Source organism: Pseudorasbora parva, chromosome 22 (assembly GCF_024679245.1).
Source record: "Pseudorasbora parva isolate DD20220531a chromosome 22, ASM2467924v1, whole genome shotgun sequence".
Taxonomy (NCBI): Eukaryota; Metazoa; Chordata; class Actinopteri; order Cypriniformes; family Gobionidae; genus Pseudorasbora; species Pseudorasbora parva.
This window is the reverse complement of record NC_090193.1, coordinates 10,846,611-10,865,540: the sequence shown is the minus strand read 5'-3', so window position 1 is coordinate 10,865,540 and position 18,930 is coordinate 10,846,611. Positions and strand designations below refer to the sequence as shown.

At 49.8% G+C, this 18,930-nt stretch overlaps 33 non-coding genes across 33 annotated transcripts; 9 read left to right on the top strand and 24 right to left on the bottom strand.

The window, feature by feature from the left end:
- Positions 1-297: 297 nt before the first annotated feature.
- trnar-acg (transfer RNA arginine (anticodon ACG)) lies at positions 298-370 on the bottom strand. The gene has a single exon. It is a non-coding gene; the product is annotated as a tRNA-Arg (tRNA).
- Positions 371-4,561: 4,191 nt separating this feature from the next.
- On the top strand, positions 4,562-4,633 carry trnae-cuc (transfer RNA glutamic acid (anticodon CUC)). Its single transcript has one exon. It is a non-coding gene; the product is annotated as a tRNA-Glu (tRNA).
- A 262-nt stretch (positions 4,634-4,895) lies between these two features.
- On the bottom strand, positions 4,896-4,967 carry trnae-uuc (transfer RNA glutamic acid (anticodon UUC)). Its single transcript has one exon. It is a non-coding gene; the product is annotated as a tRNA-Glu (tRNA).
- A 1,178-nt stretch (positions 4,968-6,145) lies between these two features.
- trnae-cuc (transfer RNA glutamic acid (anticodon CUC)) lies at positions 6,146-6,217 on the top strand. The gene has a single exon. It is a non-coding gene; the product is annotated as a tRNA-Glu (tRNA).
- A 55-nt stretch (positions 6,218-6,272) lies between these two features.
- trnay-gua (transfer RNA tyrosine (anticodon GUA)) lies at positions 6,273-6,359 on the bottom strand. Its single transcript is given in 2 exon segments — positions 6,273-6,308; positions 6,323-6,359. It is a non-coding gene; the product is annotated as a tRNA-Tyr (tRNA).
- A 123-nt stretch (positions 6,360-6,482) lies between these two features.
- trnae-uuc (transfer RNA glutamic acid (anticodon UUC)) lies at positions 6,483-6,554 on the bottom strand. Its single transcript has one exon. It is a non-coding gene; the product is annotated as a tRNA-Glu (tRNA).
- A 473-nt stretch (positions 6,555-7,027) lies between these two features.
- Positions 7,028-7,100, bottom strand: trnar-acg (transfer RNA arginine (anticodon ACG)). Its single transcript has one exon. It is a non-coding gene; the product is annotated as a tRNA-Arg (tRNA).
- A 757-nt stretch (positions 7,101-7,857) lies between these two features.
- Positions 7,858-7,944, bottom strand: trnay-gua (transfer RNA tyrosine (anticodon GUA)). Its single transcript is given in 2 exon segments — positions 7,858-7,893; positions 7,908-7,944. It is a non-coding gene; the product is annotated as a tRNA-Tyr (tRNA).
- A 123-nt stretch (positions 7,945-8,067) lies between these two features.
- Positions 8,068-8,139, bottom strand: trnae-uuc (transfer RNA glutamic acid (anticodon UUC)). The gene has a single exon. It is a non-coding gene; the product is annotated as a tRNA-Glu (tRNA).
- Positions 8,140-8,613: 474 nt separating this feature from the next.
- trnar-acg (transfer RNA arginine (anticodon ACG)) lies at positions 8,614-8,686 on the bottom strand. Its single transcript has one exon. It is a non-coding gene; the product is annotated as a tRNA-Arg (tRNA).
- Positions 8,687-9,316: 630 nt separating this feature from the next.
- trnae-cuc (transfer RNA glutamic acid (anticodon CUC)) lies at positions 9,317-9,388 on the top strand. The gene has a single exon. It is a non-coding gene; the product is annotated as a tRNA-Glu (tRNA).
- Positions 9,389-9,653: 265 nt separating this feature from the next.
- Positions 9,654-9,725, bottom strand: trnae-uuc (transfer RNA glutamic acid (anticodon UUC)). Its single transcript has one exon. It is a non-coding gene; the product is annotated as a tRNA-Glu (tRNA).
- A 474-nt stretch (positions 9,726-10,199) lies between these two features.
- On the bottom strand, positions 10,200-10,272 carry trnar-acg (transfer RNA arginine (anticodon ACG)). The gene has a single exon. It is a non-coding gene; the product is annotated as a tRNA-Arg (tRNA).
- Positions 10,273-10,902: 630 nt separating this feature from the next.
- trnae-cuc (transfer RNA glutamic acid (anticodon CUC)) lies at positions 10,903-10,974 on the top strand. The gene has a single exon. It is a non-coding gene; the product is annotated as a tRNA-Glu (tRNA).
- A 55-nt stretch (positions 10,975-11,029) lies between these two features.
- trnay-gua (transfer RNA tyrosine (anticodon GUA)) lies at positions 11,030-11,116 on the bottom strand. The gene is given in 2 exon segments: positions 11,030-11,065; positions 11,080-11,116. It is a non-coding gene; the product is annotated as a tRNA-Tyr (tRNA).
- Positions 11,117-11,239: 123 nt separating this feature from the next.
- Positions 11,240-11,311, bottom strand: trnae-uuc (transfer RNA glutamic acid (anticodon UUC)). Its single transcript has one exon. It is a non-coding gene; the product is annotated as a tRNA-Glu (tRNA).
- Positions 11,312-11,784: 473 nt separating this feature from the next.
- trnar-acg (transfer RNA arginine (anticodon ACG)) lies at positions 11,785-11,857 on the bottom strand. The gene has a single exon. It is a non-coding gene; the product is annotated as a tRNA-Arg (tRNA).
- Positions 11,858-12,487: 630 nt separating this feature from the next.
- On the top strand, positions 12,488-12,559 carry trnae-cuc (transfer RNA glutamic acid (anticodon CUC)). The gene has a single exon. It is a non-coding gene; the product is annotated as a tRNA-Glu (tRNA).
- Positions 12,560-12,614: 55 nt separating this feature from the next.
- On the bottom strand, positions 12,615-12,701 carry trnay-gua (transfer RNA tyrosine (anticodon GUA)). The gene is given in 2 exon segments: positions 12,615-12,650; positions 12,665-12,701. It is a non-coding gene; the product is annotated as a tRNA-Tyr (tRNA).
- Positions 12,702-12,824: 123 nt separating this feature from the next.
- On the bottom strand, positions 12,825-12,896 carry trnae-uuc (transfer RNA glutamic acid (anticodon UUC)). The gene has a single exon. It is a non-coding gene; the product is annotated as a tRNA-Glu (tRNA).
- A 474-nt stretch (positions 12,897-13,370) lies between these two features.
- Positions 13,371-13,443, bottom strand: trnar-acg (transfer RNA arginine (anticodon ACG)). The gene has a single exon. It is a non-coding gene; the product is annotated as a tRNA-Arg (tRNA).
- Positions 13,444-14,073: 630 nt separating this feature from the next.
- trnae-cuc (transfer RNA glutamic acid (anticodon CUC)) lies at positions 14,074-14,145 on the top strand. Its single transcript has one exon. It is a non-coding gene; the product is annotated as a tRNA-Glu (tRNA).
- A 55-nt stretch (positions 14,146-14,200) lies between these two features.
- trnay-gua (transfer RNA tyrosine (anticodon GUA)) lies at positions 14,201-14,287 on the bottom strand. Its single transcript is given in 2 exon segments — positions 14,201-14,236; positions 14,251-14,287. It is a non-coding gene; the product is annotated as a tRNA-Tyr (tRNA).
- A 123-nt stretch (positions 14,288-14,410) lies between these two features.
- Positions 14,411-14,482, bottom strand: trnae-uuc (transfer RNA glutamic acid (anticodon UUC)). Its single transcript has one exon. It is a non-coding gene; the product is annotated as a tRNA-Glu (tRNA).
- A 473-nt stretch (positions 14,483-14,955) lies between these two features.
- On the bottom strand, positions 14,956-15,028 carry trnar-acg (transfer RNA arginine (anticodon ACG)). The gene has a single exon. It is a non-coding gene; the product is annotated as a tRNA-Arg (tRNA).
- A 630-nt stretch (positions 15,029-15,658) lies between these two features.
- On the top strand, positions 15,659-15,730 carry trnae-cuc (transfer RNA glutamic acid (anticodon CUC)). Its single transcript has one exon. It is a non-coding gene; the product is annotated as a tRNA-Glu (tRNA).
- Positions 15,731-15,785: 55 nt separating this feature from the next.
- Positions 15,786-15,872, bottom strand: trnay-gua (transfer RNA tyrosine (anticodon GUA)). Its single transcript is given in 2 exon segments — positions 15,786-15,821; positions 15,836-15,872. It is a non-coding gene; the product is annotated as a tRNA-Tyr (tRNA).
- A 123-nt stretch (positions 15,873-15,995) lies between these two features.
- On the bottom strand, positions 15,996-16,067 carry trnae-uuc (transfer RNA glutamic acid (anticodon UUC)). Its single transcript has one exon. It is a non-coding gene; the product is annotated as a tRNA-Glu (tRNA).
- Positions 16,068-16,541: 474 nt separating this feature from the next.
- On the bottom strand, positions 16,542-16,614 carry trnar-acg (transfer RNA arginine (anticodon ACG)). The gene has a single exon. It is a non-coding gene; the product is annotated as a tRNA-Arg (tRNA).
- A 630-nt stretch (positions 16,615-17,244) lies between these two features.
- On the top strand, positions 17,245-17,316 carry trnae-cuc (transfer RNA glutamic acid (anticodon CUC)). Its single transcript has one exon. It is a non-coding gene; the product is annotated as a tRNA-Glu (tRNA).
- Positions 17,317-17,581: 265 nt separating this feature from the next.
- Positions 17,582-17,653, bottom strand: trnae-uuc (transfer RNA glutamic acid (anticodon UUC)). Its single transcript has one exon. It is a non-coding gene; the product is annotated as a tRNA-Glu (tRNA).
- Positions 17,654-18,127: 474 nt separating this feature from the next.
- On the bottom strand, positions 18,128-18,200 carry trnar-acg (transfer RNA arginine (anticodon ACG)). Its single transcript has one exon. It is a non-coding gene; the product is annotated as a tRNA-Arg (tRNA).
- Positions 18,201-18,830: 630 nt separating this feature from the next.
- Positions 18,831-18,902, top strand: trnae-cuc (transfer RNA glutamic acid (anticodon CUC)). The gene has a single exon. It is a non-coding gene; the product is annotated as a tRNA-Glu (tRNA).
- Positions 18,903-18,930: the final 28 nt, after the last annotated feature.

The window sequence follows — 18,930 nt, the reverse complement described above, 5'->3', positions numbered from 1 at the left end:
TGTCATTTGTCTCTCCCAGGGGGTGCAGCTCTCTCCCATTCTTGTGTTCGCATTAAAAGATACTATAAACTGGTCATTAAAGCAAGGTCCCCGTGACAGTGCTTATGCGATGCATTTGAAAGCACGCACGGTATTGTATGGTAGGCGCTATCTAGCTGACAAAACGGCCTATGGTTGGACTGTCAGTTTACAAGAAAAAAAAACTAACCATTCCAATACCAATAGTCAAAAACTATGGGCTAATAAAACAAGCTAATAAAACTGCTGTAGGCTGATAGCGAAGCAAAAGAAGCAGATCGAGCCAGCCAGGAGTCGAACCTAGAATCTTCTGATCCGTAGTCAGACGCGTTATCCATTGCGCCACTGGCCCACCGATGAGGCGCCCTGGTGTTTATCAATCAATCAATCAAACTTTATTTGTATAGCACCTTCCAACAACCAAAAGGAGGACCAAGGTGCTTTACATTTAGAACAGAAAAATATCTACAATAAATAATATATTAATACATGAAGCAATAACCAAAGGAACAGTTACACAAAATACAAAAATAAAATTCAAAAATAAAATTCAAAGTGCCACAGTGCTACTGTGTGTTAAAAGCCAGTTTAAATAAATGCGTTTTTAACCTGGACTTGAATAGGGCCAGGTCTGTAAGAACACGCAGGTCTACTGGTAGAGTGTTCCAAAGTTTAGGAGCAGCAAAAGCAAATGAACGATCGCCCCACTGCTTGCACCGGGACCTCGGAACAACTAGCCTCATCTGGTCAGCCGACCGGAGGGCTCTGTTTGGACGGTGGACACTTAAAATCTCTGATAAATAAGGTGGCGCAAGGCCATTAAGAGCTTTAAAGGCAAACATTAAAATTTTAAAATCAACACGGTACCTAACCGGGAGCCAGTGGAGAGAACAGAGAACTGGACTAATATGGCTGTGTCTAGATGTACCGGTTAGAAGACGAGCAGCTGCATTCTGTACCAGTTGGAGACGATGGAGTGAAGACTGTGTGATGCCAATGTAGAGTGCGTTACAGTAATCAATGCGTGAGCTGATAAAAGCATGAATTGCCTTTTCCAGATCACTGCGGCACAGAAAAGGCTTTACTTTGGCTAAAAGTCGCAGCTGGAAAAAGCTTGCTTTTACTACAGAGTTAATTTGTTTGTTAAAATTCAGATCTCTGTCAAAGATCACCCCCAGATTCTTTATTGCCTCACTAACTTGAGGGGTTGTGCTTGATGATAAATCGTGGTGTAAAATAGGGGAACCAAAAATAATGTATTCCGTTTTACTCTCATTCAGATGAAGAAAGTTTCGTGAAAGCCATAGTTTAATCTCAGATAGGCAACTATGCAAGGAGTCTAGAGCTGAACCATCATTTGGAAGCACAGGCATATAGACCTGGAGGTCGTCTGCATATAGGTGGAAAGACAGATTGTGCTTGGCAATAATGGAACCAAGAGGCAACATGTACAGTGAAAATAGAACAGGGCCAAGAATGGATCCTTGTGGCACTCCAGAGGACAGAGGAGCAGTGGATGACGAAAATTCATTGATCATAACTGAAAAGCTCCTGTTGTTCAAGTAGGAGCGAAACCACTGCAGGACTGAACCCGTGAGGCCGACCTGTTGAGCAAGGCGGGCGATAAGTACTGAATGGTCCACAGTGTCGAAAGCTGCTGTTAGATCCAGCATCACCAACAGCACAGATCTTTTAGCATCAAGGGATAGAAGGATGTCGTTGTGGACTTTCAGCAGCGCAGACTCAGTGCTATGTCGTGACCTAAAACCAGACTGAAACTTTTCTAAAATTGAGTTATTTTCTAAAAAAGGCTGTAACTGTGATAGCACAACTTTTTCTAGGACCTTTGATAAAAATGGTAAATGTGAGACAGGTCTAAAATTAGACAAAATGTCGGGATCCAGGTTGGGTTTTTTTAAAAGTGGTCTGACCACTGCGTGCTTGAAGACAGTTGGGACAGTCCCTGAGCTGAGGCAGCTGTTAATGAGCGAGAGGACGCACGGTCCAACAGTATCAAAGACCTGTTTGAGCACCTTGGTTGGAACAATATCGAGGGGGCAGTTGGTGGGTGACAACCCCCGTACCACCTCAGAAAGGCGTGATAAAGACACCGGTTCAAATCGTTCAAACACTGCAGGTGAGACAACAGGAGGGACAGCATTGGTGTAAAAAGTACTGTTCATATTCTGCCTAACAGAGGATACTTTCTCGACAAAATAATTCAAAAAGTTTTCACAGATGGATTCTGACACCTTGCTCAAGACATTGCAAGGTGGATTAATAACAGACTGTATTGTGTTAAATAAAGTCCTTGGACGATTGCAGCTGGTGGAAATAATGTTCGACAGATATTGGCGTTTGGCCTCTTTAACAGCCTTTTGGTAGCTTGCCAAACTGTCTTTTAGTATATCCAGTGACACATGCAATCTATCTTTCCTCCACCTGCGTTCGGCCTGTCTGCAGCAGCGCCTAAAGGTGCGGGTGGTGTCATTTAGCCAGGGTTCCGGTGCAGTGCTGGCGGGTTTACGCCTAAAAGGTGCAATAGAATCCAAAATCTCTGAACAGGAAGAATAAAAAATGGAAATCAGGTCATCCGGACATAGCGGAGAGGCCTGATCAACCTGGGTATATAAGCTAGTGTTCATGAAAGCAGCTGTAAATTGCCCAGCCGTGGATGGAGTAATGACACGGCGGCGACAGGCAGGAGTAATAGACCTGGTTCTGAGAGGGGTTACAAAATCAAATAAAATAGGAAAGTGGTCTGAGATGGAAGTATGGCATATCCTACTGAGGGACACAGGGAGACCATGGGAGATAATGAGGTCAAGAGTGTGTCCTAAGTGATGTGTGGGACCATTAACTGATTGTATTAAATTAAAAGAGTCAAGAAGGCTTAGAAACTCCCTTGCCATTGGGTTAGATGGGCAGCAGACATGAATGTTAAAATCACCACAAATCAATAGATCGTCATAATTCGGCATGAGCTCAGCTAGGAGCTCAGAAAATTCTTGAATAAAAGCCTTATTAAATTGTGGTGGACGATAGACAACTGCACATAGAACAGGAGACCCTAACTCAATAAGAAATAGTTGCAGCTCAAAACTACTGAAGTTATTTGATGGAATTATGCGACAGTTATATGTGTGCTTGAAAACAGAGGCCAGACCACCACCGCGGCCAGATGCTCGCGGTGTGCTGAGGAAGAAATAGCCAGGAGGGAGGAGCTCAGTGAAAGCACTGTTGTCACCTGGTTTCAGCCAGGTCTCAGTCAGCAGAAGAAAATCCAGATCGTTTGTGGAGATGAAGTCGTTCAGAATAAAAGTCTTATTTGTGAGTGATCGGGTGTTTAGGAGAGCCAAACGTACTGCTGTGCAGCTCTCAGACTGCAGCGCAGCGCGGTTGAGCGGGCGGAGGTGCTCCAGCACACAGCCCCGTCTCTGAAGCCTGACAGGCCGGCAACGCGGAAGCGAGCCGCTGACATCGGGGATAGCAGACGTGAGCCAGCGGTGGGAGTAATCCAGAGAGCGGCAGTAGTAAAACATGCCGTGATTCGATGGTAATCTGTTCCGTGAACGGCGAGGATCATGTTCACCGGAGGAAGCCAGGTAAGCTTTGAAGTAAACGAGGACTCCTCCTCTCTTTCCGCGTCTCTTGTAGCGTTTATTCCGTGGTAACGGAAAGATAGACCACCGTAGATAGGCCGGGATAGATGCTAGGAGAGGTGGCGGCGACTTTGATTCATTGACGCCGTGAACGGGCAAATTGTTCACGGAGTCCCGGATCTTTAACAGTGTCAGGCGATCATAAACCAGCAGCGACGACACATTTTGAATTGCAAATAATATGGATAAAATAAACAACGATAAACTCAACAGAAGAGGACGGCAAGCCATACACAGCGGCGCCATCACTCAACCGACCAAGTCCGACGCGTTTACACGCATCTTGGTGGTGTTTGCCTGGAGCGGGGCCTGTCGCAACATCAACTTTTTCTCATGCCATTAACAGGCCTGGAGCCAACGTAAGGCAGCGCTCCAAAGAGGGGTCTGCTATGAAAAGCTTGAAGACGGAGGCGTCACATGTTAGGGATCTCTGTCTTCCTGGCGTGGCTAACGTAGCTGGGTAGTAAATTACTTTAAAACAGTGCAAGGCTGGCCGCTCAAAAAGCCAGGCATACCTCAGAGACGACGACACTCTGTGCTATGCGCTCTGTCAACCTCGAGCTCCTTCGCCAGATGCTCTGCAGAAGAAGGGCTGAAAACAAAAAGCGGAGTGAGTCAGGCACCTCTTGGCACTGAGAGCACGGCTGGGCTCTCCTTGTTGTCTTTTGCAAGCTGCTTTGATTGAATTGCAAGTTGCGATGTTGTTAGGATGTTCTCACAGAGCATGTGACAGTTTCTCAGTGGAAGAACTGTGATCCAGGGTCAGAGACTCTCTCCTCTCCAAGAGGAAAAGGCTAGCCTTAGCGGTTTTGCTTGAGAATTTGCAGCAAAATCTGGTAGAGGCCCACAGGCAGGCTTGAGGAGACAGGCTGAACAGCCCTTCCCTGGTGGTCTAGTGGTTAGGATTCGGCGCTCTCACCGCCGCGGCCCGGGTTCGATTCCCGGTCAGGGAACGTTCCTTTTGCCCTCCAGCGCGGCCAAGAAAATGTTTGAGTGTGAAAAGTGACCTCCTTCGAGCCGGAGTCGAACCAGCGACCTAAGGATTGCCAACGTTCCACCTACAGTCCGCTCTACCAGCTGAGCTATCGAAGGTATGCAGGGAAAGAGAAGAACCTCAACCTATCAGGTTGCTGCAGCTCCACTGCTGGCTAAAAGCGATTCAGTAATAGACAGAAGCTCTGGCTGTTCGATAAGGGGAGCAAAGACAAGCCAAACTTCCCATACCGGGAGTCGAACCCGGGCCGCCTGGGTGAAAACCAGGAATCCTGACCGCTAGACCATATGGGAAAGCCCGCAAACGCCGGTCAGGCTTGTGTGCCATTTTTCATGCGTGTGGCCAGTACAAGGGCAGGGTTATGTTAGGCCCTTTGGCATTCAGTGTGTGACCGTCGCCTTTAAGAATATGGCAATGTTCCGAAGGGATTGTTTACTGAATTCACTTGTACCAGACTCGATGGAGGGAGATGTCATTTGTCTCTCCCAGGGGGTGCAGCTCTCTCCCATTCTTGTGTTCGCATAAAAAGATACTATAAACTGGTCATTAAAGCAAGGTCCCCGTGACAGTGCTTATGCGATGCATTTGAAAGCACGCACGGTATTGTATGGTAGGTGCTATCTAGCTGACAAAACGGCCTATGGTTGGACTGTCAGTTTACAAGAAAAAAAAAACTAACCATTCCAATACCAATAGTCAAAAACTATGGGCTAATAAAACAAACTAATAAAACTGCTGTAGGCTGATAGCGAAGCAAAAGAGGCAGATCGAGCCAGCCAGGAGCCGAACCTAGAATCTTCTGATCCGTAGTCAGACGCGTTATTCATTGCGCCACTGGCCCACCGGTCAGGCGGCCTGGTGTTTACACGCATCTTGGTGGTGTTCGCCTGGAGCGGGGCCTGTCGCAACATCAACTTTTTCTCATGCCATTAACAGGCCTGGAGCCAACGTAAGGAAGCGCTCCGATGAGGGGTCTGCTATGAAAAGCTTGAAGACGGAGGCGTCACATGTTAGGGATCTCTGTCTTCCTGGCGTGGCTAACGTAGCTGGGTAGCAAATTACTTTAAAACAGTGCAAGGCTGGCCGCTCAAAAAACCAGGCATACCTCAGAGACGACGACACTCTGTGCTATGCGCTCTGTCAACCTCGAGCTCCTTCGCCAGATGCTCTGCAGAAGAAGGGCTGAAAACAAAAAGCGGAGTGAGTCAGGCACCTCTTGGCACTGAGAGCACGGCTGGGCTCTCCTTGTTGTCTTTTGCAAGCTGCTTTGATTGAATTGCAAGTTGCGGTGTTGTTAGGATGTTCTCACGGAGCATGTGACAGTTTCTCAGTGGAAGAACTGTGATCCAGGGTCAGAGACTCTCTCCTCTCCAAGAGGAAAAGGCTAGCCTTAGCGGTTTTGCTTGAGAAATTGCAGCAAAATCTGGTAGAGGCCCACAGGCAGGCTTGAGGAGACAGGCTGAACAGCCCTTCCCTGGTGGTCTAGTGGTTAGGATTCGGCGCTCTCACCGCCGCGGCCAGGGTTCGATTCCCGGTCAGGGAACGTTCCTTTTGCCCTCCAGCGCGGCCAAGAAAATGTTTGAGTGTGAAAAGTGACCTCCTTCGAGCCGGAGTCGAACCAGCGACCTAAGGATTGCCAACGTTCCACCTACAGTCCTCCGCTCTACCAGCTGAGCTATCGAAGGTATGCAGGGAAAGAGAAGAACCTCAACCTATCAGGTTGCTGCAGCTCCACTGCTGGCTAAAAGCGATTCAGTAATAGACAGAAGCTCTGGCTGTTCGATAAGGGGAGCAAAGACAAGCCAAACTTCCCATACCGGGAGTCGAACCCGGGCCGCCTGGGTGAAAACCAGGAATCCTGACCGCTAGACCATATGGGAAAGCCCGCAAACGCTGGTCAGGCTTGTGTGCCATTTTTCATGCGTGTGGCCAGTACAAGGGCAGGGTTATGTTAGGCCCTTTGGCATTCAGTGTGTGACCGTCGCCTTTAGGAATATGGCAATGTTCGGAAGGGATTGTTTACTGAATTCACTTGTACCAGACTCGATGGAGGGAGATGTCATTTGTCTCTCCCAGGGGTGCAGCTCTCTCCCATTCTTGTGTTCGCATAAAAAGATACTATAAACTGGTCATTAAAGCAAGGTCCCCGTGACAGTGCTTATGCGATGCATTTGAAAGCACGCACGGTATTGTATGGTAGGCACTATCTAGCTGACAAAACGGCCTATGGTTGGACTGTCAGTTTACAAGAAAAAAAAACTAACCATTCCAATACCAATAGTCAAAAACTATGGGCTAATAAAACAAGCTAATAAAACTGCTGTAGGCTGATAGCGAAGCAAAAAAGGCAGATCGAGCCAGCCAGGAGTTGAACCTAGAATCTTCTGATCCGTAGTCAGACGCGTTATCCATTGCGCCACTGGCCCACCGATGAGGCGCCCTGGTGTTTACACGCATCTTGGTGGTGTTTGCCTGGAGCGGGGCCTGTCGCAACATCAACTTTTTCTCATGCCATTAACAGGCCTGGAGCCAACGTAAGGAAGCGCTCCTAAGAGGGGTCTGCTATGAAAAGCTTGAAGACGGAGGCGTCACATGTTAGGGATCTCTGTCTTCCTGGCGTGGGTAACGTAGCTGGGTAGCAAATTACTTTAAAACAGTGCAAGGCTGGCCGCTCAAAAAACCAGGCATACCTCAGAGACGACGACACTCTGTGCTATGCGCTCTGTCAACCTCGAGCTCCTTCGCCAGATGCTCTGCAGAAGAAGGGCTGAAAACAAAAAGCGGAGTGAGTCAGGCACCTCTTGGCACTGAGAGCACGGCTGGGCTCTCCTTGTTGTCTTTTGCAAGCTGCTTTGATTGAATTGCAAGTTGCGGTGTTGTTAGGATGTTCTCACGGAGCATGTGACAGTTTCTCAGTGGAAGAACTGTGATCCAGGGTCAGAGACTCTCTCCTCTCCAAGAGGAAAAGGCTAGCCTTAGCGGTTTTGCTTGAGAAATTGCAGCAAAATCTGGTAGAGGCCCACAGGCAGGCTTGAGGAGACAGGCTGAACAGCCCTTCCCTGGTGGTCTAGTGGTTAGGATTCGGCGCTCTCACCGCCGCGGCCCGGGTTCGATTCCCGTTCAGGGAACGTTCCTTTTGCCCTCCAGCGCGGCCAAGAAAATGTTTGAGTGTGAAAAGTGACCTCCTTCGAGCCGGAGTCGAACCAGCGACCTAAGGATTGCCAACGTTCCACCTACAGTCCTCCGCTCTACCAGCTGAGCTATCGAAGGTATGCAGGGAAAGAGAAGAACCTCAACCTATCAGGTTGCTGCAGCTCCACTGCTGGCTAAAAGCGATTCAGTAATAGACAGAAGCTCTGGCTGTTCGATAAGGGGAGCAAAGACAAGCCAAACTTCCCATACCGGGAGTCGAACCCGGGCCGCCTGGGTGAAAACCAGGAATCCTGACCGCTAGACCATATGGGAAAGCCCGCAAACGCCGGTCAGGCTTGTGTGCCATTTTTCATGCGTGTGGCCAGTACAAGGGCAGGGTTATGTTAGGCCCTTTGGCATTCAGTGTGTGACCGTCGCCTTTAGGAATATGGCAATGTTCCGAAGGGATTGTTTACTGAATTCACTTGTACCAGACTCGATGGAGGGAGATGTCATTTGTCTCTCCCAGGGGGTGCAGCTCTCTCCCATTCTTGTGTTCGCATAAAAAGATACTATAAACTGGTCATTAAAGCAAGGTCCCCGTGACAGTGCTTATGCGATGCATTTGAAAGCACGCACGGTATTGTATGGTAGGCGCTATCTAGCTGACAAAACGGCCTATGGTTGGACTGTCAGTTTACAAGAAAAAAAAACTAACCATTCCAATACCAATAGTCAAAAACTATGGGCTAATAAAACAAGCTAATAAAACTGCTGTAGGCTGATAGCGAAGCAAAAGAGGCAGATCGAGCCAGCCAGGAGTCGAACCTAGAATCTTCTGATCCGTAGTCAGACGCGTTATCCATTGCGCCACTGGCCCACCGATGAGGCGCCCTGGTGTTTACACGCATCTTGGTGGTGTTTGCCTGGAGCGGGGCCTGTCGCAACATCAACTTTTTCTCATGCCATTAACAGGCCTGGAGCCAACGTAAGGAAGCGCTCCAAAGAGGGGTCTGCTATGAAAAGCTTGAAGACGGAGGCGTCACATGTTAGGGATCTCTGTCTTCCTGGCGTGGCTAACGTAGCTGGGTAGCAAATTACTTTAAAACAGTGCAAGGCTGGCCGCTCAAAAAGCCAGGCATACCTCAGAGACGACGACACTCTGTGCTATGCGCTCTGTTAACCTCGAGCTCCTTCGCCAGATGCTCTGCAGAAGAAGGGCTGAAAACAAAAAGCGGAGTGAGTCAGGCACCTCTTGGCACTAAGAGCACGGCTGGGCTCTCCTTGTTGTCTTTTGCAAGCTGCTTTGATTGAATTGCAAGTTGCGATGTTGTTAGGATGTTCTCACAGAGCATGTGACAGTTTCTCAGTGGAAGAACTGTGATCCAGGGTCAGAGACTCTCTCCTCTCCAAGAGGAAAAGGCTAGCCTTAGCGGTTTTGCTTGAGAAATTGCAGCAAAATCTGGTAGAGGCCCACAGGCAGGCTTGAGGAGACAGGCTGAACAGCCCTTCCCTGGTGGTCTAGTGGTTAGGATTCGGCGCTCTCACCGCCGCGGCCCGGGTTCGATTCCCGGTCAGGGAACGTTCCTTTTGCCCTCCAGCGCGGCCAACAAAATGTTTGAGTGTGAAAAGTGACCTCCTTCGAGCCGGAGTTGAACCAGCGACCTAAGGATTGCCAACGTTCCACCTACAGTCCTCCGCTCTACCAGCTGAGCTATCGAAGGTATGCAGGGAAAGAGAAGAACCTCAACCTATCAGGTTGCTGCAGCTCCACTGCTGGCTAAAAGCGATTCAGTAATAGACAGAAGCTCTGGCTGTTCGATAAGGGGAGCAAAGACAAGCCAAACTTCCCATACCGGGAGTCGAACCCGGGCCGCCTGGGTGAAAACCAGGAATCCTGACCGCTAGACCATATGGGAAAGCCCGCAAACGCCGGTCAGGCTTGTGTGCCATTTTTCATGCGTGTGGCCAGTACAAGGGCAGGGTTATGTTAGGCCCTTTGGCATTCAGTGTGTGACCGTCGCCTTTAGGAATATGGCAATGTTCCGAAGGGATTGTTTACTGAATTCACTTGTACCAGACTCGATGGAGGGAGATGTCATTTGTCTCTCCCAGGGGGTGCAGCTCTCTCCCATTCTTGTGTTCGCATTAAAAGATACTATAAACTGGTCATTAAAGCAAGGTCCCCGTGACAGTGCTTATGCGATGCATTTGAAAGCACGCACGGTATTGTATGGTAGGCGCTATCTAGCTGACAAAACGGCCTATGGTTGGACTGTCAGTTTACAAGAAAAAAAAACTAACCATTCCAATACCAATAGTCAAAAACTATGGGCTAATAAAACAAGCTAATAAAACTGCTGTAGGCTGATAGCGAAGCAAAAGAAGCAGATCGAGCCAGCCAGGAGTCGAACCTAGAATCTTCTGATCCGTAGTCAGACGCGTTATCCATTGCGCCACTGGCCCACCGATGAGGCGCCCTGGTGTTTACACGCATCTTGGTGGTGTTTGCCTGGAGCGGGGCCTGTCACAACATCAACTTTTTCTCATGCCATTAACAGGCCTGGAGCCAACGTAAGGAAGCGCTCCGATGAGGGGTCTGCTATGAAAAGCTTGAAGACGGAGGTGTCACATGTTAGGGATCTCTGTCTTCCTGGCGTGGCTAACGTAGCTGGGTAGCAAATTACTTTAAAACAGTGCAAGGCTGGCCGCTCAAAAAGCCAGGCATACCTCAGAGACGACGACACTCTGTGCTATGCGCTCTGTCAACCTGGAGCTCCTTCGCCAGATGCTCTGCAGAAGAAGGGCTGAAAACAAAAAGCGGAGTGAGTCAGGCACCTCTTGGCACTGAGAGCACGGCTGGGCTCTCCTTGTTGTCTTTTGCAAGCTGCTTTGATTGAATTGCAAGTTGCGATGTTGTTAGGATGTTCTCACAGAGCATGTGACAGTTTCTCAGTGGAAGAACTGTGATCCAGGGTCAGAGACTCTCTCCTCTCCAAGAGGAAAAGGCTAGCCATAGCGGTTTTGCTTGAGAAATTGCAGCAAAATCTGGTAGAGGCCCACAGGAAGGCTTGAGGAGACAGACTGAACAGCCCTTCCCTGGTGGTCTAGTGGTTAGGATTCGGCGCTCTCACCGCCGCGGCCCGGGTTCGATTCCCGGTCAGGGAACGTTCCTTTTGCCCTCCAGCGCGGCCAAGAAAATGTTTGAGTGTGAAAAGTGACCTCCTTCGAGCCGGAGTCGAACCAGCGACCTAAGGATTGCCAACGTTCCACCTACAGTCCTCCGCTCTACCAGCTGAGCTATCGAAGGTATGCAGGGAAAGAGAAGAACCTCAACCTATCAGGTTGCTGCAGCTCCACTGCTGGCTAAAAGCGATTCAGTAATAGACAGAAGCTCTGGCTGTTCGATAAGGGGAGCAAAGACAAGCCAAACTTCCCATACCGGGAGTCGAACCCAGGCCGCCTGGGTGAAAACCAGGAATCCTGACCGCTAGACCATATGGGAAAGCCCGCAAACGCCGGTCAGGCTTGTGTGCCATTTTTCATGCGTGTGGCCAGTACAAGGGCAGGGTTATGTTAGGCCCTTTGGCATTCAGTGTGTGACCGTCGCCTTTAGGAATATGGCAATGTTCCGAAGGGATTGTTTACTGAATTCACTTGTACCAGACTCGATGGAGGGAGATGTCATTTGTCTCTCCCAGGGGTGCAGCTCTCTCCCATTCTTGTGTTCGCATAAAAAGATACTATAAACTGGTCATTAAAGCAAGGTCCCCGTGACAGTGCTTATGCGATGCATTTGAAACCACGCACGGTATTGTATGGTAGGCGCTATCTAGCTGACAAAACGGCCTATGGTTGGACTGTCAGTTTACAAGAAAAAAAAACTAACCATTCCAATACCAATAGTCAAAAACTATGGGCTAATAAAACAAGCTAATAAAACTGCTGTAGGCTGATAGCGAAGCAAAAGAGGCAGATCGAGCCAGCCAGGAGTCGAACCTAGAATCTTCTGATCCGTAGTCAGACGCGTTATCCATTGCGCCACTGGCCCACCGATGAGGCGCCCTGGTGTTTACACGCATCTTGGTGGTGTTTGCCTGGAGCGGGGCCTGTCGCAACATCAACTTTTTCTCATGCCATTAACAGGCCTGGAGCCAACGTAAGGAAGCGCTCCTAAGAGGGGTCTGCTATGAAAAGCTTGAAGACGGAGGCGTCACATGTTAGGGATCTCTGTCTTCCTGGCGTGGGTAACGTAGCTGGGTAGCAAATTACTTTAAAACAGTGCAAGGCTGGCCGCTCAAAAAACCAGGCATACCTCAGAGACGACGACACTCTGTGCTATGCGCTCTGTCAACCTCGAGCTCCTTCGCCAGATGCTCTGCAGAAGAAGGGCTGAAAACAAAAAGCGGAGTGAGTCAGGCACCTCTTGGCACTGAGAGCACGGCTGGGCTCTCCTTGTTGTCTTTTGCAAGCTGCTTTGATTGAATTGCAAGTTGCGGTGTTGTTAGGATGTTCTCACGGAGCATGTGACAGTTTCTCAGTGGAAGAACTGTGATCCAGGGTCAGAGACTCTCTCCTCTCCAAGAGGAAAAGGCTAGCCTTAGCGGTTTTGCTTGAGAAATTGCAGCAAAATCTGGTAGAGGCCCACAGGAAGGCTTGAGGAGACAGGCTGAACAGCCCTTCCCTGGTGGTCTAGTGGTTAGGATTCGGCGCTCTCACCGCCGCGGCCCGGGTTCGATTCCCGGTCAGGGAATGTTCCTTTTGCCCTCCAGCGCGGCCAAGAAAATGTTTGAGTGTGAAAAGTGACCTCCTTCGAGCCGGAGTCGAACCAGCGACCTAAGGATTGCCAACGTTCCACCTACAGTCCTCCGCTCTACCAGCTGAGCTATCGAAGGTATGCAGGGAAAGAGAAGAACCTCAACCTATCAGGTTGCTGCAGCTCCACTGCTGGCTAAAAGCGATTCAGTAATAGACAGAAGCTCTGGCTGTTCGATAAGGGGAGCAAAGACAAGCCAAACTTCCCATACCGGGAGTCGAACCCGGGCCGCCTGGGTGAAAACCAGGAATCCTGACCGCTAGACCATATGGGAAAGCCCGCAAACGCCGGTCAGGCTTGTGTGCCATTTTTCATGCGTGTGGCCAGTACAAGGGCAGGGTTATGTTAGGCCCTTTGGCATTCAGTGTGTGACCGTCGCCTTTAGGAATATGGCAATGTTCCGAAGGGATTGTTTACTGAATTCACTTGTACCAGACTCGATGGAGGGAGATGTCATTTGTCTCTCCCAGGGGGTGCAGCTCTCTCCCATTCTTGTGTTCGCATAAAAAGATACTATAAACTGGTCATTAAAGCAAGGTCCCCGTGACAGTGCTTATGCGATGCATTTGAAAGCACGCACGGTATTGTATGGTAGGCGCTATCTAGCTGACAAAACGGCCTATGGTTGGACTGTCAGTTTACAAGAAAAAAAAACTAACCATTCCAATACCAATAGTCAAAAACTATGGGCTAATAAAACAAGCTAATAAAACTGCTGTAGGCTGATAGCGAAGCAAAAGAGGCAGATCGAGCCAGCCAGGAGTCGAACCTAGAATCTTCTGATCCGTAGTCAGACGCGTTATCCATTGCGCCACTGGCCCACCGATGAGGCGCCCTGGTGTTTACACGCATCTTGGTGGTGTTTGCCTGGAGCGGGGCCTGTCGCAACATCAACTTTTTCTCATGCCATTAACAGGCCTGGAGCCAACGTAAGGAAGCGCTCCAAAGAGGGGTCTGCTATGAAAAGCTTGAAGACGGAGGCGTCACATGTTAGGGATCTCTGTCTTCCTGGCGTGGCTAACGTAGCTGGGTAGCAAATTACTTTAAAACAGTGCAAGCCTGGCCGCTCAAAAAGCCAGGCATACCTCAGAGACGACGACACTCTGTGCTATGCGCTCTGTTAACCTCGAGCTCCTTCGCCAGATGCTCTGCAGAAGAAGGGCTGAAAACAAAAAGCGGAGTGAGTCAGGCACCTCTTGGCACTAAGAGCACGGCTGGGCTCTCCTTGTTGTCTTTTGCAAGCTGCTTTGATTGAATTGCAAGTTGCGATGTTGTTAGGATGTTCTCACAGAGCATGTGACAGTTTCTCAGTGGAAGAACTGTGATCCAGGGTCAGAGACTCTCTCCTCTCCAAGAGGAAAAGGCTAGCCTTAGCGGTTTTGCTTGAGAAATTGCAGCAAAATCTGGTAGAGGCCCACAGGCAGGCTTGAGGAGACAGGCTGAACAGCCCTTCCCTGGTGGTCTAGTGGTTAGGATTCGGCGCTCTCACCGCCGCGGCCCGGGTTCGATTCCCGGTCAGGGAACGTTCCTTTTGCCCTCCAGCGCGGCCAAGAAAATGTTTGAGTGTGAAAAGTGACCTCCTTCGAGCCGGAGTCGAACCAGCGACCTAAGGATTGCCAACGTTCCACCTACAGTCCTCCGCTCTACCAGCTGAGCTATCGAAGGTATGCAGGGAAAGAGAAGAACCTCAACCTATCAGGTTGCTGCAGCTCCACTGCTGGCTAAAAGCGATTCAGTAATAGACAGAAGCTCTGGCTGTTCGATAAGGGGAGCAAAGACAAGCCAAACTTCCCATACCGGGAGTCGAACCCGGGCCGCCTGGGTGAAAACCAGGAATCCTGACCGCTAGACCATATGGGAAAGCCCGCAAACGCCGGTCAGGCTTGTGTGCCATTTTTCATGCGTGTGGCCAGTACAAGGGCAGGGTTATGTTAGGCCCTTTGGCATTCAGTGTGTGACCGTCGCCTTTAAGAATATGGCAATGTTCCGAAGGGATTGTTTACTGAATTCACTTGTACCAGACTCGATGGAGGGAGATGTCATTTGTCTCTCCCAGGGGTGCAGCTCTCTCCCATTCTTGTGTTCGCATAAAAAGATACTATAAACTGGTCATTAAAGCAAGGTCCCCGTGACAGTGCTTATGCGATGCATTTGAAAGCACGCACGGTATTGTATGGTAGGCGCTATCTAGCTGACAAAACGGCCTATGGTTGGACTGTCAGTTTACAAGAAAAAAAAACTAACCATTCCAATACCAATAGTCAAAAACTATGGGCTAATAAAACAAGCTAATAAAACTGCTGTAGGCTGATAGCGAAGCAAAAGAGGCAGATCGAGCCAGCCAGGAGTCGAACCTAGAATCTTCTGATCCGTAGTCAGACGCGTTATCCATTGCGCCACTGGCCCACCGATGAGGCGCCCTGGTGTTTACACGCATCTTGGTGGTGTTTGCCTGGAGCGGGGCCTGTCGCAACATCAACTTTTTCTCATGCCATTAACAGGCCTGGAGCCAACGTAAGGAAGCGCTCCTAAGAGGGGTCTGCTATGAAAAGCTTGAAGACGGAGGCGTCACATGTTAGGGATCTCTGTCTTCCTGGCGTGGGTAACGTAGCTGGGTAGCAAATTACTTTAAAACAGTGCAAGGCTGGCCGCTCAAAAAACCAGGCATACCTCAGAGACGACGACACTCTGTGCTATGCGCTCTGTCAACCTCGAGCTCCTTCGCCAGATGCTCTGCAGAAGAAGGGCTGAAAACAAAAAGCGGAGTGAGTCAGGCACCTCTTGGCACTGAGAGCACGGCTGGGCTCTCCTTGTTGTCTTTTGCAAGCTGCTTTGATTGAATTGCAAGTTGCGGTGTTGTTAGGATGTTCTCACGGAGCATGTGACAGTTTCTCAGTGGAAGAACTGTGATCCAGGGTCAGAGACTCTCTCCTCTCCAAGAGGAAAAGGCTAGCCTTAGCGGTTTTGCTTGAGAAATTGCAGCAAAATCTGGTAGAGGCCCACAGGAAGGCTTGAGGAGACAGGCTGAACAGCCCTTCCCTGGTGGTCTAGTGGTTAGGATTCGGCGCTCTCACCGCCGCGGCCCGGGTTCGATTCCCGGTCAGGGAATGTTCCTTTTGCCCTCCAGCGCGGCCAAGAAAATGTTTGAGTGTGAAAAGTGACCTCCTTCGAGCCGGAGTCGAACCAGCGACCTAAGGATTGCCAACGTTCCACCTACAGTCCTCCGCTCTACCAGCTGAGCTATCGAAGGTATGCAGGGAAAGAGAAGAACCTCAACCTATCAGGTTGCTGCAGCTCCACTGCTGGCTAAAAGCGATTCAGTAATAGACAGAAGCTCTGGCTGTTCGATAAGGGGAGCAAAGACAAGCCAAACTTCCCATACCGGGAGTCGAACCCGGGCCGCCTGGGTGAAAACCAGGAATCCTGACCGCTAGACCATATGGGAAAGCCCGCAAACGCCGGTCAGGCTTGTGTGCCATTTTTCATGCGTGTGGCCAGTACAAGGGCAGGGTTATGTTAGGCCCTTTGGCATTCAGTGTGTGACCGTCGCCTTTAGGAATATGGCAATGTTCCGAAGGGATTGTTTACTGAATTCACTTGTACCAGACTCGATGGAGGGAGATGTCATTTGTCTCTCCCAGGGGGTGCAGCTCTCTCCCATTCTTGTGTTCGCATAAAAAGATACTATAAACTGGTCATTAAAGCAAGGTCCCCGTGACAGTGCTTATGCGATGCATTTGAAAGCACGCACGGTATTGTATGGTAGGCGCTATCTAGCTGACAAAACGGCCTATGGTTGGACTGTCAGTTTACAAGAAAAAAAAACTAACCATTCCAATACCAATAGTCAAAAACTATGGGCTAATAAAACAAGCTAATAAAACTGCTGTAGGCTGATAGCGAAGCAAAAGAGGCAGATCGAGCCAGCCAGGAGTCGAACCTAGAATCTTCTGATCCGTAGTCAGACGCGTTATCCATTGCGCCACTGGCCCACCGATGAGGCGCCCTGGTGTTTACACGCATCTTGGTGGTGTTTGCCTGGAGCGGGGCCTGTCGCAACATCAACTTTTTCTCATGCCATTAACAGGCCTGGAGCCAACGTAAGGAAGCGCTCCAAAGAGGGGTCTGCTATGAAAAGCTTGAAGACGGAGGCGTCACATGTTAGGGATCTCTGTCTTCCTGGCGTGGCTAACGTAGCTGGGTAGCAAATTACTTTAAAACAGTGCAAGGCTGGCCGCTCAAAAAGCCAGGCATACCTCAGAGACGACGACACTCTGTGCTATGCGCTCTGTTAACCTCGAGCTCCTTCGCCAGATGCTCTGCAGAAGAAGGGCTGAAAACAAAAAGCGGAGTGAGTCAGGCACCTCTTGGCACTAAGAGCACGGCTGGGCTCTCCTTGTTGTCTTTTGCAAGCTGCTTTGATTGAATTGCAAGTTGCGATGTTGTTAGGATGTTCTCACAGAGCATGTGACAGTTTCTCAGTGGAAGAACTGTGATCCAGGGTCAGAGACTCTCTCCTCTCCAAGAGGAAAAGGCTAGCCTTAGCGGTTTTGCTTGAGAAATTGCAGCAAAATCTGGTAGAGGCCCACAGGCAGGCTTGAGGAGACAGGCTGAACAGCCCTTCCCTGGTGGTCTAGTGGTTAGGATTCGGCGCTCTCACCGCCGCGGCCCGGGTTCGATTCCCGGTCAGGGAACGTTCCTTATGCCCTCCAGCGCGGCCAAGAAAATGTTTGAGTGTGAAAAGTGACCTCCTTCGAGCCGGAGTTGAACCAGCGACCTAAGGATTGCCAACGTTCCACCTACAGTCCTCCGCTCTACCAGCTGAGCTATCGAAGGTATGCAGGGAAAGAGAAGAACCTCAACCTATCAGGTTGCTGCAGCTCCACTGCTGGCTAAAAGCGATTCAGTAATAGACAGAAGCTCTGGCTGTTCGATAAGGGGAGCAAAGACAAGCCAAACTTCCCATACCGGGAGTCGAACCCGGGCCGCCTGGGTGAAAACCAGGAATCCTGACCGCTAGACCATATGGGAAAGCCCGCAAACGCCGGTCAGGCTTGTGTGCCATTTTTCATGCGTGTGGCCAGTACAAGGGCAGGGTTATGTTAGGCCCTTTGGCATTCAGTGTGTGACCGTCGCCTTTAGGAATATGGCAATGTTCCGAAGGGATTGTTTACTGAATTCACTTGTACCAGACTCGATGGAGGGAGATGTCATTTGTCTCTCCCAGGGGGTGCAGCTCTCTCCCATTCTTGTGTTCGCATTAAAAGATACTATAAACTGGTCATTAAAGCAAGGTCCCCGTGACAGTGCTTATGCGATGCATTTGAAAGCACGCACGGTATTGTATGGTAGGCGCTATCTAGCTGACAAAACGGCCTATGGTTGGACTGTCAGTTTACAAGAAAAAAAAACTAACCATTCCAATACCAATAGTCAAAAACTATGGGCTAATAAAACAAGCTAATAAAACTGCTGTAGGCTGATAGCGAAGCAAAAGAAGCAGATCGAGCCAGCCAGGAGTCGAACCTAGAATCTTCTGATCCGTAGTCAGACGCGTTATCCATTGCGCCACTGGCCCACCGATGAGGCGCCCTGGTGTTTACACGCATCTTGGTGGTGTTTGCCTGGAGCGGGGCCTGTCGCAACATCAACTTTTTCTCATGCCATTAACAGGCCTGGAGCCAACGTAAGGCAGCGCTCCAAAGAGGGGTCTGCTATGAAAAGCTTGAAGACGGAGGCGTCACATGTTAGGGATCTCTGTCTTCCTGGCGTGGCTAACGTAGCTGGGTAGTAAATTACTTTAAAACAGTGCAAGGCTGGCCGCTCAAAAAGCCAGGCATACCTCAGAGACGACGACACTCTGTGCTATGCGCTCTGTCAACCTCGAGCTCCTTCGCCAGATGCTCTGCAGAAGAAGGGCTGAAAACAAAAAGCGGAGTGAGTCAGGCACCTCTTGGCACTGAGAGCACGGCTGGGCTCTCCTTGTTGTCTTTTGCAAGCTGCTTTGATTGAATTGCAAGTTGCGATGTTGTTAGGATGTTCTCACAGAGCATGTGACAGTTTCTCAGTGGAAGAACTGTGATCCAGGGTCAGAGACTCTCTCCTCTCCAAGAGGAAAAGGCTAGCCTTAGCGGTTTTGCTTGAGAAATTGCAGCAAAATCTGGTAGAGGCCCACAGGCAGGCTTGAGGAGACAGGCTGAACAGCCCTTCCCTGGTGGTCTAGTGGTTAGGATTCGGCGCTCTCACCGCCGCGGCCCGGGTTCGATTCCCGGTCAGGGAATGTTCCTTTTGCCCTCCAGCGCGGCCAA